The sequence below is a fragment of the Heteronotia binoei genome, chromosome 19, assembly GCF_032191835.1.
Source record: "Heteronotia binoei isolate CCM8104 ecotype False Entrance Well chromosome 19, APGP_CSIRO_Hbin_v1, whole genome shotgun sequence".
NCBI classification, from domain to species: domain Eukaryota; kingdom Metazoa; phylum Chordata; class Lepidosauria; order Squamata; family Gekkonidae; genus Heteronotia; species Heteronotia binoei.
The window spans coordinates 7,713,009-7,732,470 of NC_083241.1; the positions used below are offsets into that span (position 1 = coordinate 7,713,009).

The 19,462-nt window shown below is 52.0% G+C and overlaps 1 protein-coding gene across 1 annotated transcript in view; it reads left to right on the plus strand.

Moving 5' to 3' along the window:
* Positions 1-2,826: 2,826 nt before the first annotated feature.
* MCTP2 (multiple C2 and transmembrane domain containing 2) overlaps positions 2,827-19,462 on the plus strand; it is a 192,602-nt gene continuing 175,966 nt past the window's right edge. The window contains exon 1 of the mRNA XM_060260234.1: positions 2,827-2,873. The gene's annotated coding sequence lies outside the window, so the exon portion shown is untranslated. The remainder of the gene's footprint in view (positions 2,874-19,462) is intronic.

Below are 19,462 nucleotides of genomic sequence, written 5' to 3' on the forward strand. Positions count from 1 at the left end.
TGTAAAACTATCATTTCACCCCTCAGTTGATGTTTCTCCAAGCTAAACAGCCCCAAGTGCTTGAACCGTTCTTCATAGGGAAAGTGTTCCACCTTCCAAGTGCTAATGCAAGCTGACTCTTCTTAGCTTCCAAGACAGGGCTAGCCTTATGACCCATCCCCACACTGCGACGTAAATCCAGTTGAGCAAATGGGACTTCCAAGCAAATGGACTCTGTGTCTTTAGCAGCAATGTGTCAGGCAGATATTAAACAAGCGCAGCTTCCCCCCCCCCCCCCGTCTCTGCATCTCTGTCTTGATAAGCAATGGTCTGCGGAAGGATTTACTAATAATATAGATGTGCAGTGCTTGAAACTGAGTAAAAGACAAAATGCATAGCAACCAGTAATCTCAGCGACTAAAATCATTATCTTGTTGAGCAGGCCTCGCTCTTGGACTGACCTACCCTAGAGGGCTGTCGTCAGTGTTCCCTCTAAGCTGAGTTAGTGTGAGCTTGCTCACCGTTTTTTTAGCCTCCGGCTTGCACACGTTTGTGGCCCCAGAGCAAACTAATTTCTGAAGTAGCTCACAATTTAATGCCGGTAGCTCAAAACTTTAATGCCAATAGCTCACGAAGTAGAATTTTTGCTCACAAGACTCCACAGCTTAGAGGGAACTAGGGTTGCCAATCCCCAGGTGGGGGCAGGGGATCCCCCGGTTTGGAGGCCCTCCCCCCGCTTCAGGGTCGTCAGAAAGCGGGGGGAGGGGAGGGGAATGTCTGCTGGGAACTCTGTTATTCCCTATGGAGATTTATTCCCATAGAAAATAATAGAGAATTGATCCGTGGGTATCTGGGGCTCTGGGGGGGCTGTTTTTTGAGGTAGAGGCACCAAATTTTCCCTACAGCATCTAGTGCCTCTCCCCAAAATATCCCCCAAGTTTCATAACGATTGGACCAGGGGGTCCAATTCTATGAGCCTCAAATAAGGTACCCCTATCCTTCATTATTTCCTATGGAAGGAAGGCATTGGAAAGGTGTGCCGTCCCTTTAAGTGTGATGGCCAGAACTCCCTTTGGAGTTCAATTATGCTTGTCACAGCCTTGATCTTGGCTCCACCCCCAAAGTCTGCTGTCTCCACCCCCAAAGTCCCCAAATATTTCTTGAATTGGACTTGGCAACCCTGGAGGGAACATTGGTTATTGTGTGAATAAAATGGAGGGGTGTGTGTAGAGTTAAGCTGCTTAGAGCATGGGAAGGCTTAAAATACTAAAAACAGATCAGTTGTAAAAGTGGGAGATCCCCAGGGCCCACCTGGAGGCTGGCAACCCTAAATACAATGTAATTTTTAGTTGCAGTACAGTAATAATATTGGAACTTCTATTCTATTTTCAAGTTACTAAAAGGGAATTAACATTTTTAACATATTGTCTAATGTTTAAGGGGGCCCATGGGGAGGGATGGTGGCTCAGTGGTAGAGCATCTGCTTGGGAAGCAGAAGGCCCCAGGTTCAATCCCTGGCATCTCCAAAAAAGGGTCCAGGCAAACAGGTGTGAAAAACCTCAGCTTGAGACCCTGGAGAGCCGCTGCCAGTCTGAGAAGACAAGACTGACTTTGATGGACCCAGGGTCTGATTCAGTAGAAGGCAGCTTCAGATGTTCATATGTTCACTCACCATCAGGCAAGCTGACACCCTGACCAGTTCGCCACTGGGCCTGGGGATCTCCCGCTTTTACTGCTGATCACCATCTGGCAGAGGTCAGCTCCCTTGGGGAATATGGCTGCTTTGGAGGGTGTACTCTAGGGCACTGTACCATGCTGAGGCTCCTCCCCTCTTCAAACCCCGCCCTCTCCTAGCTCCACCCTCAAAGTCTCCAGGTATTTTCCAACACAGAGCTGGCAACCCGAGGCTCAAACTTCCCTGGAAACTGCCATTTGCATCTGAAGAACTGGGTTGACACCCAAGGAGGATTCTGATGGAAGAAAAACATCTTACTCCTGCCGGGAGTTGCTCACAAGCCACTGGCTTCCCCGCACCACAACTGCTGCAACCCCCTGGAAAGCAGTGGTCCAGGAGTGGCCAAACTGTGGCTTGGGAGCGACGTGTGGCTCTTTCCTACATCTTGTGTGGCTCTTGAAGCCCCCACTGCCCTGTCAGCTGGCTTGGAGAAGGCATTTGTCTCTTTAAAACACTTCTCCAAGCCAAGCCAGTTGGCATCTTGCAGCATGCATTTAAAGTTAAAATTGTTTTATTTCCACCTCTCCTCCCTCCTTTTCCTCCCTCCTTCCTTTCCTTGCAGATCTCAAACATCTGACGTTCATTTCTTGCGGCTCTCAGGGACTGGTCTAAGAGGGAATCCCTACAGCACCCCTGCAGAGTAGTTCAGTGGTATGTTCCACACAATGCCAATTGCAGGGGGGGCGTGTGGGAAGGGCGAAGAAGGTGAGAGTCGCAGGATGAACCCAAGGGACGAGTTGGAGGACGAACGAAGGCAGAATTTGAACCCAGGGTGATGAGCACACGGGCCACAACGAGGAAGGGCGATCCGGCGGGGTGGGGGGGGGCGGTATGGCGGTATAGGAACGTGGCCATGAAAGGGAGAGGGGAAAAAACCCCACCAAACGCTACTCTTTGCGTGAAAGAGCGCGCGAATCCCTTTCTGCCTCTGGGATGGGGCTAGAGGGAGCCGTGCCAGAGAGCGAGCGAGAGAGAGAGACGCTGCTTTTGCCTGCGCTCTCCAGCGGCAGCCTCGACGCCGCCTCGGCTGCTCCTCCCCCCAGGGGGTGTCGAAGGCAGTCGGAGGAGGAGGAGGAGGAAGCAGCCGCCGCCGCCGCCGCGGCGGAGCAGAGGAGGCGATTCCCATGGCGGAGCTGCGCGTCTGCCTGGCGCCCGGCAGGTAGGAAGGAGCGGCGTGCGCCACGGTCTCCGGGGCGCACGCTGGTGCGTAAAAAAGGTTGGAGGTTCGCGGTGTGGGAGAGTGGGAGGGCGCGCTTGTTCGAGTAAAGGAGGGATCCCCCCATCTGGGCGCCTGGAAGAGCAGCTGGAGGAGGCAGGGACGAGGGCTGCGCCGCCGAGCCCGCGGAGACTTGGACGGCGAGGAGCCCCCTCCGTGCGTAACCGTGGGGGGCTCTCCAGCGGGCGCGCGCCCAGGCCCCCTGCGACTGAGTAGGCGGCGCCCTGGCGGGTTGATTCGGAAGCAAGCTCTCGGCTCACAGCAGGGAAGCAAACCCCGTCGAGGCGAAAGAGCCAACGCCGAAGTCGGGGGTCCCCGGCGGGGAGCGGGTTTGCCAGGAGAGGGCGCGCGCGACCCCGCGCGCTTTAGGCGCTTTGGGGGGAATTGTTCTCCAGGGAGTAAGATGTGCGTGCGTGTGCATGGCCGTCGCTCCAAAGCACGGCGGGGGAGGCCTGTCGGATAGGAAGCTTGCTTCCGAGTAAGCGCACGTGAGAGCGTCACCATCGGGCCCTGTTCCTGTGCCTTTTCGCACAAAACCGCTGTCAAGGCGCAGCTGATTTCTGGCGACCCCCTCTGGGGTTGGATTTCCAGGCAAGAGAGGTTCAGAGTTCGTTTCCCACGACCCGCCTCTGCGGAGCAGCCCTGGATTTCCTTGCTCAGCGCTACTAACGAGGGCAAGACCTGCTTAGCCTCACAGAATCGGGGTAGCTTACCGTAGGGTTATGGGGGTGGAGCCAGGAGACTTTGGGGGTGGAGCCAGGAGACATTGGGGAGAGATTGGGGTGGAGCTGAGAGCAAGCTTCTGACAAGCATATTTGAACTCCAAAGGGAGGTCTGGCCATCGCATTTAAAGGGACCGCACACCTTTGAAATGCTTTCACTCCACTGGAAATGATGACGGCTAGGGGCGCCATCTTTTGGGGCTCACAGAATTGGACCCCCTGGTTCAATCCTTTTGAAACTTGGAGGGTCTTTTGAGGAGAGGCATCGGATGCCATGCTGCAAATTTGGTGCCTCTACCTCAAAAAACAGCCCCCCCCTCGAGCCCCAGTACCCACAGTTCAATTCTCCATTATACCCTATGGGAATTGGTCTCCATAGGGAGTAATGGAGTGCTCAGCAGACATATTCCCCCCCCCCTGCTTTCTGATGACCCTGAAGTGGCAACCTGAGGATCGACAACCTACTCTGTCCCCAAAGTCTAACAATATCAAGTCAGCCTGAACTATCTGAAGCTGACCTAACAGGGATTGATGGCATTTCTTGTTGGGCTACGAGCAGTTTTTGGGTGCTGCTGTTGAAGGCGTCTAGATTCAGTGCCTGTTTTCCGGTGTAAGATTTGGCCTGGAATCCATCGCAAGACTTCTTGAGTATATGCAATAGAAGCTTTTAATGAAGAATTGGGTACAAAAACGCTTGGAGCAGGTGAGCGCCAGACTACTTGTCTTGCCAGCCTGACAATCAGTGAAAAATCCAGTCTGGATATAGGTTACAGGTTAATGGCTCATCATTTCTTCTGCCTAACTCTCTCCCGCTCAAAAGCTTTGGGATTAATTCTCAGACCGTGGCGTCGCTTGTCTGCAAGGTCACATTTCCAGCTTTGCAGATTTTCGGTTTGTACCTCTCTTCTGTTCCCAGGGAGACAAGATTAGGCCCTGACTTCCCAGAAGAAGTTGCCCTCATTTATGGTCTTATATTTATTTATTTATGTTAATTTTTAGCAGAGGTCCATCAGTGGCTATTAGTCACAGCGTATTGATGGAACTCTCTGTCTGGGGCAGTGATGCTCTGTATTCTTGGTACTGGGGGGGGGGCAACAGTGGGAGGACTTCTAGTGTCCTGACCCCACTGTTGAACCTCCTGATGGCACCTGGGTTTTTTTGGCCACTGTGTGACACGAAGTGTTGGACTGGGTGGGCCATTGGCCTGATCCAACATGGCTTCTCTTATGTTCTTCTGTGACAGAGTGTTGGACTGGAGGGGCCATTGGCCTGATCCAACATGGCTTCTCTTATGTTCTTCTGTGACACAGAGTGTTGGACTGGAGGGGCCATTGGCCTGATCCAACATGGCTTCTCTTATGTTCTTCTGTGACACAGAGTGTTGGACTCGATGGGCCATTGGCCTGATCCAACATGGCTTCTCTTATGTTCTTCTGTGACACAGAGTGTTGGACTGGAGGGGCCATTGGCCTGATCCAACATGGCTTCTCTTATGTTCTTCTGTGACACAGAGTGTTGGACTGGATGGGCCATTGGCCTGATCCAACATGGCTTCTCTTATGTTCTTATGTGACACACAGTGTTGGACTGGAGGGGCCATTGGCCTGATCCAACATGGCTTCTCTTATGTTCTTCTGTGACACAGAGTGTTGGACTGGATGGGCCATTGGCCTGATCCAACATGGCTTCTCTTATGTTCGTATGTCTGGGGCAGTGAAGCTCTGTATTCTTGGTGCTTGGGAGGGGCAACGGTGAGAGGGTTTCTGGAGTTCTGGTTGTGCTGGTGGACTCCTGATAGCCCCTGGCCACTGTGTGACAGAGAGTGTTGGACTGGATGGGCCATTGGCGTGATCCAACGTAGCTCTTTAGCTTGGAGAAATGTCGACTGAGGGGTGGCATGATAGAGCAGGGGTGGCCAACAGTAGCTCTCCAGATGTTTTTTGCCTACAACTCCCATCAGCATGGCCAATGGCTGGGGCTGATGGGAGTTGTAGGCAAAAAACATCTGGAGAGCTACCGTTGGCCACCCCTGTGCTAGAGATTTACAAGATTACGCTTGGGAGTCAAGCTTCCATGGTACAAGTGAGGATTCGAACCTGGGCCTCCCAGATCCTCAAGGGTAACCATGTTGGTCTGATATCGAGCAGTTAAATTCAAGTCTGGTGGCTCCTTTGAGGCTGACTCTCGAAAGCTTTTAGCCTGACAATTGTGTTGGTCTTGAAGTTGCTGTTGGATTCAAATCTGGACCCTAGTCTGATGCTCTAACCCAGGGGTGGCCAAACTGAAGCTTGAGTGCCACATGTGGCTCTTCCACACATTTCGTGTGGCTCTTGAAGCCCCCACTGCCCTGTCAGCTGGCTTGGAGAAGGCAATTGTCTCTTGAAATCGCTTATCCAAACCAAGCCAGCTGGCAGCTTGGAGAATGCATTTAAAGTTAAAGTTGCTCCCTCCCTCCCTCCCTCCTTCCTTCCTTCCTTCCTTCCTTCCTTCCTTCCTTCCTTCCTTCCTTCCTTCCTTCCTTCCTTCCTTCCTTCCTCCCTCCCTCCCTCCCTCCCTCCCTCCCTCCCTCCCTCCCTCCCTCCCTTCCTTCCTTCCTTCCTTCCTTCCTTCCTTCCTTCCTTCCTTCCTTCCTTCCTTCCTTCCTTTCTCTGGTGTTCATGCCTTGTGGCTCTCTTAACATCTGATGTCAGGCAAGTTTGGCCTCCCCTGATCAAGCCTGATCTTGTCAGACTTGGAAGCTAAGCAGAGTCAGCCTTTGTTATGGTTAGAGACCATCAAGGAAAATCCCGGGTTGCTGTGCAGAGCCAGGTAATGGCAGATCACCTTTGCTTATCCCTGCCCTGCCAGGCCCAGATTAGCCCGATTTCTGAAGCTAAGCAGAGTCAGCCTTGGTTAGTACCTGGAAGGGAAGAAGAAGACTGCAGATTTATACCCCACCCTTCTCTCTGAATCAGAGACTCAGAGCGGCATACAATCTCCCATATCTTCTCCCCCCACAACAGACACCCTGTGAGGTGGCTGGGGCTGAGAGGGCTCTCACAGCAGCTGCCCTTTCAAGGACAACCTCTGCCAGGGCTATGGCTGACCCAAGGCCATTCCAGCAGCTGCAAGTGGGGGAGTGGGGAAATCACACCTGGTTCTCCCAGATAAGAGAGCTCTGGCTGACCCAAGGCCATTCCAGCAGCTGCAAGCGGAGGAGTGGGGAATCAAACCCGGTTCTCCCAGATAAGAGAGCTATGGCTGACCCAAGGCCATTCCAGCAGTTGCAAGTGGAGGAGTGGGGAATCAAACCCTGTGAGGTGGATGGGGCTGAAAGGGCTCTCACAGCAGCTGCCCTTTCAAGGACAACCTCTGCCAGAGCTATGGCTGACTCAAGGCCATTCCAGCAGCTGCAAGTGGAGGAGTGGGGAATCAAACCTGCTTCTCCCTGATAAGAGAGCTATGGCTGACCCAAGGCCATTCCAGCAGGTGCAGGTGGAGGAGTGGGGAATCAAACCCGGTTCTCCCAGATAAGAGAGCTATGGCTGACCCAAGGCCATTCCAGCAGTTGCAAGTGGAGGAGTGGGGAATCAAACCCTGTGAGGTGGATGGGGCTGAAAGGGCTCTCACAGCAGCTGCCCTTTCAAGGACAACCTCTGCCAGAGCTATGGCTGACTCAAGGCCATTCCAGCAGCTGCAAGTGGAGGAGTGGGGAATCAAACCTGCTTCTCCCTGATAAGAGAGCTATGGCTGACCCAAGGCCATTCCAGCAGGTGCAGGTGGAGGAGTGGGGAATCAAACCTGGTTCTCCCAGATAAGAGTCTGCACACTTCACCACTACACCAAACTGCCCCCCCCCCTTCCAAAGGAAGTCCAGGGTCGGTATTCAGAGGCAGGCAATGTCAAGCCACCTGTTTTGGAAAACAGGACGTGGTGCCTTGAATCCCTTGCAATTTAATTACCCATAATTTTTAATTATCAGGGCTTTCTTTTTAGTTTGATATGCAAATAAGTTCCTGGTGGGTTTTTTGTACAAAAAAAGCCCCGTTAATGATATTGACAGCTTTCAGATGGACAATATATTTGCTTGATACCCCAACAGATTGTCAGCGTTGTTCAGCTCAGGAAGACAGGGACCGATTCCCCACTCGCCTTATGCCGCTCTCACTCTCCTCTTCTCCGCGGGGCTTCCGTCGGATTTCACACTCTCTGCCCGCGGGGCTGCAACTCGCTTTGCCTTTTTTTGCGCAGCAAACAGAAACTTCTAAAAACCAGTTTCGGTTTGCCGCGTGAAAAAGGTGGAGCTAGTTGCAGCCCCGGGGCAGAAGATGTGAAATCCGACGGAAGCCCCACGGAGAAGAGGAGGGAGAGCGTGGCGTAAGGCGAGTGGGGAATCGGTCAGGGTCTGTAGCTACAGTGGGACGACCAGATTGTCCCACTTGAGATTTTGCGAGAGCAAACTTCCCAATCTCGTGACCGTTTTTAGTTAAAGAAGAATGGATTATTTTTGGAACAAGGTCCCCCCGCCCCCCCCCCCGTCTAAGATGGTTTTCCAGACCAGAGACGTTCAAAGGCGGGTCGCCGTTGCTTGGCTGCTCCACGTGACCCTGGTGTTCCTTGGAGGTTTCCCATCCAAATACCTACCAGCAGGGGTGGAATTCTAGCAGGAGCTCCTTTGCATATTAGACCACACCCCCCTTGTAAGCTCTTGGAGGATTGACTACATCAGGGGCGTGTGGCCTAACATTAGGGTTGCCAAGTCCAATTCAAGAAATATCTGGGGACTTTGGGAGTGGAGCCCAGGAGACTTTGGGGGTGGAGCCAGAAGCAAGGTTGTGACAAGCATAATTGCACTCCAAAGGGAGTTCTGGCTATCACATTTAAATGCCTCCCCTCCATTGGAAATAGTGAAGGATAGGAGCATCTTCTTTGGGGACTCATAGAATTTGACCCCCTGTTCTGATCTTTTTGAAACTTGGAGGGTGTTTTGGGGAGATGCACCGGATGCTATGCTGAAAAGTTAGTGCCTTTACCTCAAAACAACAGCCCCCCCCCAGAGCCCCAGATACTTGCAGATCAAGTCTCCATTATACCCCATGGAAATTGGTCTTCATAAGGAATAATGGAGTGCTTAGCAGTACTGCAGTCCTAAGCTCTGCTCACGACCTGAGTTCGATCCCTGGCAGAAGCTGGGTTTTCAGGTAGCCGGCTCCAGGTTGACTCAGCCTTCCATCCTTCCGAGGTCAGTCAAATGAGACTCCAGCTTGCTGGGGGGAAAGCGTGGATGACTAGGGAAGGCAGTGGCAAACCACCCTGTAAAAAGTCTGCCGTGAAAACGTTGTGAAAGCAACATCACCCCAGAGTCTGAAATGACTGGTGCTTGCACAGGGGACCTTTCCTTTCCTAGCAGACATTTCCCTCCCTCCCCCCCACCCCCCGCCTCTAGAGTTGCCAAGTCCAGTTCAAGAAATATCTGGGGACTTTGTGGGTGGAGCCAAGAGACTTTGGGGGTGGAGCCAGGAGACATTAGGGGTGGAGCCAAGATCAAGGCTGTGACAAGATATGCCTTCCTTCCATAGGAAATAATGAAGGATAGGGGCACTTTCTTTGGGGGCTCATAGAATTGGACCCCCTGGTCCAATCTTTTTGAAACTTGGGGGGTATTTTGGTGAGAGGCACTAGATGCTATACTAAAAATTTGGTGCCTCTACCCCCAAAAACAGCCCCCCCAGAGCCCCAGATACCCACGGATCAATTCTCCATGATTTTCTATGGGAATAAATCTCTATAGAGAATAACAGAGTTCCCAGCAGACATTTCCCTCCCCTCCCCCCGCTTTCTGACGACCCTGAAGCGGGGGGAGGGCCTTCAAACCGGGGGATCCCCTGCCCCCACCTGGGGATTGGCAACCCTACCTGCCCCCTTCCTGCTTTCTGATGCCCCTGAACCAGAGGGAGACCTCCAAACCAGGGGATCCCCGGCCTCCACCTGGGGATTGGCAACCCAACCTAATACGCAAAGGAGCTCTTGCTAGAATTCCACCCCTGTCTGTCAGAGTCTGCCCTGCTTAGCTTTGGAGACCCGAGGAGATCAGGCTATCCTGGAGGTGATTTACGCTCCCTAAAAGTGGGGATCTTTCCGCCTCCAGCCTTCTCGCTTGGTAGGCCATGCTTCTGTCTGGCTCAAGGTGTATTTTTCAGGCTTACGGCCATCGGTGTGCCTAAGCGATCCAGAAATAAATCCCCCCGCAAGTGGTGGCCTCGAAGCGTGTCAGACTGCTTAAAAGGTGTTAAGAAGCAAGTTACTTCTTTAAGAAGCTTAGGAACAGGTGAAGGCTTGTGAACTTAAAATAGCTGCTCTTGTTCAGGGTGGACACAGACTTTTGAGGGAATGAAGGGCGGCTGCCGTGAGGGTCCATAGGAGGCGTGGCTTGCCTCAGCCGAAGGCTGAAAACTGGGGCAAGAGTAGCTGTCTGTGTTCAAGGATTTGTGATCGGTGCAGGGGGCTTGCAGCTTGCTCAGGTGGGCAAGAATTAGGGTTGTCTGATTGGGACAATACCTGAAGATTGGGGGTGGAGCCTGGGGAGGGCGGGGTTTAGGGGAGGGACTTCAACAGAGTATAATGCCATAAGGCAGGGGTGTCAAACATGCAGCCCGGGGGGCCGAATCAGGCCCCCGGAGGGCTCCTATCAGGACCACAAGCATCTCACTGTCGTCTGCTTCCTTCTCCCTCTCTCTTGCTTCCTTTTGCATCTCAGCTTGCTTTACAAGACCTGCTCAATCGCACAGGAGCTACAGAGCAGAACTCCTCCCTTGGGGAGGAAGTGGGGGAGGAAGACCATCCTCTTTGGTGAAGCCTTCACCGACTAAAAACCGAGAGACTGCTTAAATGATTTGTCATCTGTCGGAATAGCACCAAGATGTTAATTTTATCGTTTTACTGTTTTTAGAATCTTAATGAATTGTTACCTATTGTTTAAATTATTGTATAATCTGTTATATTAATTGATGCTGTTAGCCGCCCTGAGCCTGCCTCGGCAGGGAGGGCGGGATATAAATAAAATGTATTATATTATTATTATTATTATTATTATTATTATTGAGCTAGCTTTTCCAGACTCTCTTAATTGCACAGCAGAGCTACTGAGCCTAGGGTTGCCAATCCCTAGGTGGGGGCAGGGGATCCCCCGGTTTGGAGATCCTCCCCCACTTCAGGATCATCAGAAAGCGGGGGGAGGGGAGGGAAATGTCTGCTGGGAACTCTATTATTCCCTATGGAGATTTATTCCCATAAGAAATCATGGAGAATTGATCCATTGGTATCTGGGGCTCTGGGGGGGGGCTGTTTTTTGGGGTAGAGGCACCAAATTTTCAGTATAGCATCTAGTACCTCTCCCCAAAATACCCCCCAAGTTTAAAAAAGATTGGACCAGGCGGTCCAATTCTATGAGCTCCAAAAGAAGGTGCCCCATCCATTATTTCCTATGGAAGGAAGGAATTGAAAAGGTGCGCGGTCCCTTTCAATGTGAGGGCCAGAACTCCCTTTGGAGTTCAATTATGCTTGTCACAGCCTTGATCTTGGCTCCACCCTTAATGTCTCCTGGCTCCACCCCTGAAGTCTCCTGGCTCTACCCCCAAAGTCCCCAGATATTTCTTGAATTGGACTTGGCAACACTAACTGAGCCAAGCCTCTCTTCCTTCCATTGGGTGAGGCTCAACAAGCCAGTGAGGTGGATTAGGCTGTGTGTGTGTGTTTGGCTGTGTTCTTTATAAAGTTTATGTCTCCCCAACCTGGCATTGCATTTTGTGACACGCTTGGCGTGGCCTAACAAGTTGAAGATTCGGTCCTCATGAGTTCGACACCCCTGCCATAGAGTCCACCCTCCAAGTAGCTGTTTTCTCAAGGTGAACAAATCTCCATCAACTTGAGATCGGTTACAAATCCAGAAGGTCCCCAGGCCTTGGGGAGGGACGGTGGCTCAGTGGTAGAGCATCTGCTTGGGAAGCAGAAGGTCCCAGGTTCAATCCCTGGCATTTCCTAAAAAGGGTCCAGGCAAATAGGTGTGAAAAACCTCAGCTTGAGACCCTGGAGAGCCGCTGCCAGTCTGAGAAGACAATACTGACTTTGATGGACCAAGGGTCTGATTCAGTATAAGGCAGCTTCATATGTTCAGGCCCCACCTGGAGGTTTGGCAACACTACAGGAAACCACAGCAGGTGGGTTTGTAAACACACAAAAAGGTTGCTTGGGAATGGACTCAAATGTTCATTAATAACTCCCAGGGATGGAATTTTAGCAGGAGCTCCTTTGCATATGTGGCCACACTCCCCCGATGTAGCCAATCCTCTAAGAGCTTACAGGGCTCTTCTTACAGGGCCTACTGCAAGCTCCAGGAGGATTGGCTACATCAGGGAGGTGTGGCCTAATATGCAAAGGAGCTCCTGCTAGAATTCCTCCCCGATAACGCCTTATTATAATTATTAGATTCGCCAATCCATGCATCGTAACAGATGTTCTACATATCCTTACAAATAATCATACACTTGCATCCAGAAAACTTCCACTGCTGATTTAAAGAAAACATCTCTATAATGTCCATTCTGTGCGTCTGAAATCTCATTGCCAGCTCCACTTTCCTCTCGATGGCAGACTGTTGCCTTGTGCAAAGTGAAGCGGGCAATGGACCTTTGAAGATCGCACCCGGGACACTGTTATAAAGTATTTTTCAGTAACATCAGCGGTGACATGAATCCTAGGTCAATTTCATGTTTCTGATTTCCTTAAGAATACATATAACAGAGTCATAGAATCATAGAGTTGGAAGGAGCCATGCAGACCATCTAGTCCAGGGGGTGTCAAACATGCAGTTTGGGGGCCAAATCAGGCCCCTGGAGGGCTGCTATCAGGCCCCCGAACAGCTGGCTATCATCTGCTTCCTTCTCCCTCTCTCTTGCTTCCTTCTGCACCACAGCTTGCTTTGCCAGGCTTGTTCAATCGCACAGGAGCAACAGAGCAAAACCTATTTTCTCCTGGAGGGCTCCTATCAGGCCCCTAAGCAACTGACTGTCATCTGCTTCTTTCTCCCTCTCTTGCTTCCTTCTGCATCACAGCTTGCTTTGCCAGGCTTTCTCAAGCACACAGGAGCTACAGAGCAAAACCTCTATTTTCTCCCAGAGGGCTCCTATCAGCCCCTCAAGCAACTGGCTGTCATCTGCTTCCTTCTCCCTCTCTCTTGCTTCCTTCTGCATCACTGCTTGCTTGGCCCAGCTTACTCAATTGCACAGGAGCTGCAGAGCAAAACCTCTATTTTGAGGCTCCTCTTGTGGGGAGGAAGAGGGGAGGAAGAGCTTGCTTTGCCAGGCTCTCTCAATTGCACAGCAGAGCTACTGAGCCGAGCCTCTCTTCCTTCTATTGGCTGAGGCTCCTCCCCCTCCCCATACCCTGGGGAAGGAAGGAAAGATCTGTGCCTGTATTGTACCTATGAACTGTTCTATCGTAAAATATACATCTTTGTGGGCCCCTGTCAGTCTCCAGAGAGGCATTTAGTGGAAGGAGAAAATCAAGAATTATGGGGCTAGAATACATCTGGGGGTGTGGATGGAACCAGCTGGGCCCCAGGGCTGACACTTTCCCTACATCACTGTAGCAGGAACTTCTGTGCATATTAGGCCAAACCCCTCGATGTAGCCAATCTTCCTGGAGCTTGCAGGGCTCTTACTGCAGGGCCTGCTGTAAGCTCCAGGAGGCTTGGCTGCATCAGGGGTGTGTGGCCTAATATGCAAAGGAGGTCCTGCTAGAATTCCTCACAGGGCTCTTCGTACAGGGCCTGCTGTAAGCTCCAGGAGGATTGGCTGCATCAGGGGTGTGTGGCCTAATGCGCAAAGGAGTTCCCGCAACTTGGCAACCCTAGGTAATGCTGAGGAAAGAGGCAGAGTTATAGCTGGCTTGATTTAATCCTCCACTGGTCTCCCGAAACGGAGGTGCGGGACAAGACCGGTTTGCCTGCCTTTGGTATGCTGGAGGTAGTATCATGGCAGGAGGGAGAGGCTGGCAGAACTCTGAGCATGGCACCCTTGGGAACTTGAATGTGCCGTTGTGCAGCTTGGTAGCATTGCTCTTTATGCGGTATTAGAGCTGCTCAATGTTATCACCTTTATTCGTACCTTCAGTGTGTGTCCTTCCTCCACTGTCTCCTTTGGGAACATGAGCTGCGGCCAGCTGCCTTGATTTGAAATGCATCGTTTGAAATACGCAAACCGCTTGATGGCAGCCTGCTTGGGCAAAGGTGTGACTTGTTTCTTCTCCCGTTTCACCCAAAGGGCTCCCTGGAGAGCCAGTTTGGTGTAGTGGTGAAGTGCGTGGGCTGTTATCTGGGAGAACTGGGTTTGATTCCCCACTCCTCCACTTGCAGCTGCTGGAATGGCCTTGGGTCAGCTCAGAGCTCTCTTATCTGGGAGAACCGGGTTTGATTCCCCACTCCTCCACTTGCAGCTGCTGGAATGGCCTTGGGTCAGCCAGAGCTCTCTTATCTGGGAGAGCCAGGTTTAATTCCCCATTCCTCCACGTGCAGCTGCTGGAATGGCCTTGGGTCAGCTCAGAGCTCTCTTATCTGGGAGAACCGGGTTTGATTCCCCCCTTCTCCACTTGCAGCTGCTGGAATGGCCTTGGGTCAGCTCAGAGCTCTCTTATCTGGGAGAACCGGGTTTGATTCCCCACTCCTCCACTTGCAGCTGCTGGAATGGCCTTGGGTCAGCCAGAGCTCTCTTATCTGGGAGAGCCAGGTTTAATTCCCCATTCCTCCACGTGCAGCTGCTGGAATGGCCTTGGGTCAGCTCAGAGCTCTCTTATCTGGGAGAACCGGGTTTGATTCCCCCCTTCTCCACTTGCAGCTGCTGGAATGGCCTTGGGTCAGCCAGAGCTCTCTTATCTGGGAGAACTGGGTTTGATTCCCCACTCCTCCACTTGCAGCTGCTGGAATGGCCTTGGGTCAGCCAGAGCTCTCTTATCTGGGAGAACAGGGTTTGATTCCCCACTCCTCCACTTGCAGCTGCTGGAATGGCCTTGGGTCAGCCAGAGCTCTCTTATCTGGGAGAGCCAGGTTTAATTCCCCACTCCTCCACGTGCAGCTGCTGGAATGGCCTTGGGTCAGCCAGAGCTCTCTTATCTGGGAGAACCGGGTTTGATTCCCCACTCCTCCACTTGCAGCTGCTGGAATGGCCTTGGGTCAGCCAGAGCTCTCTTATCTGGGAGAGCCAGGTTTAATTCCCCACTCCTCCACGTGCAGCTGCTGGAATGGCCTTGGGTCAGCCAGAGCTCTCTTATCTGGGAGAACCGGGTTTGATTCCCCACTCCTCCACTTGCAGCTGCTGGAATGGCCTTGGGTCAGCCATAGCTCTCTTATCTGGGAGAACTGGGTTTGATTCCCCACTCCTCCACTTGCAGCTGCTGGAATGGCCTTGGGTCAGCCAGAGCTCTCTTATCTGGGAGAACTGGGTTTGATTCCCCACTCCTCCACTTGCACCTGCTGGAATGGCTTGGGTCAGCCAGAGCTCTCTTATCTGGGAGAACTGGGTTTGATTCCCCACTCCTCCACTTGCAGCTGCTGGAATGGCCTTGGGTCAGCTCAGAGCTCTCTTATCTGGGAGAACCGGGTTTGATTCCCCCCTTCTCCACTTGCAGCTGCTGGAATGGCCTTGGGTCAGCCAGAGCTCTCTTATCTGGGAAGAACCGGGTTTGATTCCCCACTCCTCCACTTGCACCTGCTGGAATGGCCTTGGGTCAGCCAGAGCTCTCTTATCTGGGAGAACCGGGTTTGATTCCCCACTCCTCCACTTGCACCTGCTGGAATGGCCTTGGGTCAGCCAGAGCTCTCTTATCTGGGAGAACTGGGTTTGATTCCCCACTCATCCACTTGCAGCTGCTGGAATGGCCTTGGGTCAGCCAGAGCTCTCTTATCTGGGAGAACTGGGTTTGATTCCCCACTCCTCCTCTTGCACCTGCTGGAATGGCCTTGGGTCAGCCAGAGCCTCTCTTATCTGGTAGAACTGGGTTTGATTCCCCACTCCTCCACTTGCAGCTGCTGAAATGGCCTTGGGTTAGCCATAGCTCTCACAGAGCTATCCTTGAAAGGACAGCTTCTGGGAGAGCTTTCTCAGCCCCACCCACCTCACAGGGTGTCGGTTGGGGGGAGGAAGGTAAAGGAGATTGTGACCGCTCTGAGACTCTTGAGATTCAGAGTGAAGGACAGATATAAATCCAATTTCTTCTCCTTCTTTCTTCTTCCCTTGTTGCCAAAGAGATGAGAAACTCGGAGTGCTGTCCTGAGCAGAGGTATCCCTTCGAAGGTCCTTCAAGTCAATGGGCTTAGAAGGCTGGCCTTGGAATGTTCCCTTTGGCTGTGGGTTCCGAGCTTAGGGTGCTCAACAGTCACCTGTTCTCAGGTCTATTCATCAGAGACAAGCTAGCTCAAAACATAGGTCGTTTATTTGCAAGGAGATAACTCTAACCACGTCTAACATACAAAACTGGGAACTGAAACAAGAGCCCCACCCAACAGGGTGGAGCAGACTGTTCCAGTACATACCTACGTATTTTACAATAAACATACCACAGGTCACTCGATGTAGGATAGTTTCAGAGAGCAGTCATGTTTTTTAGTAAAAAATAAATAACAATGTTTAACATTGTGATTTGTCCATACAGTCTTTGCTAGGGCTTTTTTTTTTTGCAGAAAAAGCCCAACAGGAACTCATTTGCATATTAGGCCATGCCCCTGACTGAAATCACCATTGTTTCACAGAAGCCTTTTAAGAAAAAGCGCAGCAGGAACTATTTGCAAACTAAGCCGCCTCCCTGACACCAAGCCAGCCGAAAACTGCGTTCCTGCTCAAAAAGGGCCCTTGTTCTGCATACAAAATTAAGCGAGGATCATAACTACGATCCAGATTTTAAAAAATGAAACAAGTTAAACTTAAACAATGTAACCGAATCACAACTTAAACGCAAAACTTTCCAAAACTCTAATCCAACTTAAAAATATCATTTTCCTATATACAGGATTTATTGGAATGGTATCCTTATCTGCCATTAGGGTTGCCAAGTCCAATTCAAGAAATATCTGGGGACTTTGGGGGTGGAGCCAGGAGACTTTGGGGGTGGGGCCAGGAGACATTAAGGTGGAGCCAAGATCAAGGCCACGTGCCCCGTCCCGAACCCGTGTTAGAACCCCTTCCTCCCGCCTCCACCCGCTCGGAGGACTCACTTGAGGTTGTTGAGAGAGAGGATGTTGCGGGCGGCGCTGCCGTGCCCACCGCCCCAGCTGTGCGACCGGCCCGAACATGCCGGCGGCTGCCTCACCTCGCCTCTGGTCTGGCTCCCCTCATCAGCATTGCCTCTGCCAGCCCCGCACTGCCATTTGGCCACCACACACACAGCTGCCCAGCTGCAGAAGAGCCGGGAAATGTAGTCCTGAGGAGACGCCACCCGGCAAGCGGAGAGGACGCAAGGACTACGAGTCCCAGCGTGCACCTCGCACAAGGGAGGCCGGACCTGGAGCGAATAGCAGGCCTGCGGTGGGCGGGTCTTTGTGACCCGGAGGAAAGGAGGAGTGCCTGAAGCCTGCGAGGAGAGGCAGGCAGGGAAAGAGTGTCTCTTGCTTGAGAGAGTAGGCACCAACAATTGGCGCCATTCCCCCCCCTTCCGGATTTTTGGAGAGCGGGGGAGGAGGCACTAATTTGGGGTCCCCTGCCAAGGCGGGCGGGTTTGGGAAGCCTATCTGCCATGTATGTTAAAAAGGGTAACCAACTGCAATGCATTTTGATTCATCTGACTCAGGCTCATAATATGTAATAGATGTTATTTCGCTTAGGAATAAAATTGGTCCAAATACGATTAAACCATTGAGATATAAAGCAGGAGGATATTTTTCTGTCGCTTCACTGAAATGACACTTCGAGCCGTAGCAGTCAATATCACGATCAGTTTGTTTGTTTAAGTTTAGATCATGCAACTTTATTTAACAGTAAAGTAAGTAGTGAGAATGGGATATCGACATCTGTCATCAGTTTTTTCTGCTGTGCCCACAAGAACCAAAACGGGTGTATAAAGAGGGCAGCCGTGCTGACCTGCATTAGAGGAAATAGATTCAAGTCCGGTAACTGACAGGGCAATGGGGGCTTCAAGAGCCACACGATATGTGTGAAAGAGCCACGTGTGGCTCCCAAGCCCTAGTCTGGCCACCCCTGATCTTGTCAGATGTCAGAAGTTAAGCAGGCTCAGACACGGATGGGAGACTACCAGGCCTCGGATTCAGTGGGAGCTCACAGGAGCACAGCTCCTGAACCTTTTTGACAGTTCGCCCTCCTTCTTCCCACCTTGTCCATTGGATAGTAGGTGCAGCTGCATAACAATCCTGGATGAGCTCCACCACCTTTTTTTCTACAAAACGACCCCTGGGGACTACCAATGAAGTCCAGGGTTGCTGTGCAGATGCGTGGCAATGACAAACCACCTCTGAGAGCATCTCTTGCTTTGAAAAAAAAACCAACCAGGGTTGCAAAAAAACCCCTGACTGGTATTTGGACAATGACAGACACAACTGGATACAATTCTGCTCTGACCTAGATGGCCCAGGGTAGCCTCATCAGCTCTCAGAAACTATGCAGGGCCAGCTGTGGTTAGCACTTGGATGGGGGACCACCAGAGAAGTCCAGGGTCACTGTGCAGAGGCAGGCAAATGGCAAACCGCCTCTGGCTGTCTCTTCTTCTGTAAACCCTGCAGGGTCAACTACAAACTGGCTGCGACTTATGAACATATATGAACACATGAAGGTTGCCTTCTACTGAATCAGACCCTCCTTGGTCCACCAAAGTCAGTCTTGTCTACTCAGACTGGCAGCGGCTCTCCAGGGTCTCCAGCGGAGGTTTTTCACACCTATTTGCCTGGACCCTTTTTGGGAGATGCCAGGGATTGAACCTGGGACCTTCTGCTTCCCAAGCAGATGCTCTACCCCTGAGCCACAGCCCCATTCATGGCTCTCCAGGGTCTCAGCTGAGGTTTTTCATGCCTCCTTGCCTGGACCCTTTTTAGTTGGAGATGCCGGGGATTGAACCAGGGACCTTCTGCATTCCCAAGCAGATGCTCTACCCCTGAGCCACAGCCCCATTCATGGCTCTCCAGGGTCTCCAGCTGAGGTTTTTCCATGCCTCCTTGCCTGGACCCTTTTTAGTTGGAGATGCCGGGGATTGAACCTGGGACCTTCTGCTTCCCAAGCAGATGCTCTACCACTGAGCCACCCTCCCCTCCCCTGCTCTCCAAGGTCTCAAGCGGAGGTTTTTCACGCCTACTTGCCTGGACCCTTTTTAGTTGGAGATGCCGGGGATTGAACCTGGGACCTTCTGCTTCCCAAGCAGATGCTCTACCCCTGAGCCACAGCCCCATTCATGGCTCTCCAGGGTCTCCAGCTGAGGTTTTTCACGCCTCCTTGCCTGGACCCTTTTTAGTTGGAGATGCCGGGGATTGAACCTGGGACCTTCTGCTTCCCAAGCAGATGCTCTCTACCACTGAGCCACCCTCCCCTCCCCTGCTCTCCAGGGTCTCAAGCGGAGGTTTTTCACGCCTACTTGCCTGGACCCTTTTTAGTTGGAGATGCTGGGGATTGAACCTGGGACCTTCTGCTTACCAAGCAGATGCTCTACCACTGAGCCACCGTCCCCTTCCCTTCAATAGCTCTCCAGGGACTCATGTAGAAGCTTTTCCCATCACCTGCGGCTGATCCTTTCAACTGGAGATGCCGGGGATTGAACCTGGGACCTTCTGTACCCCAAGCAGAT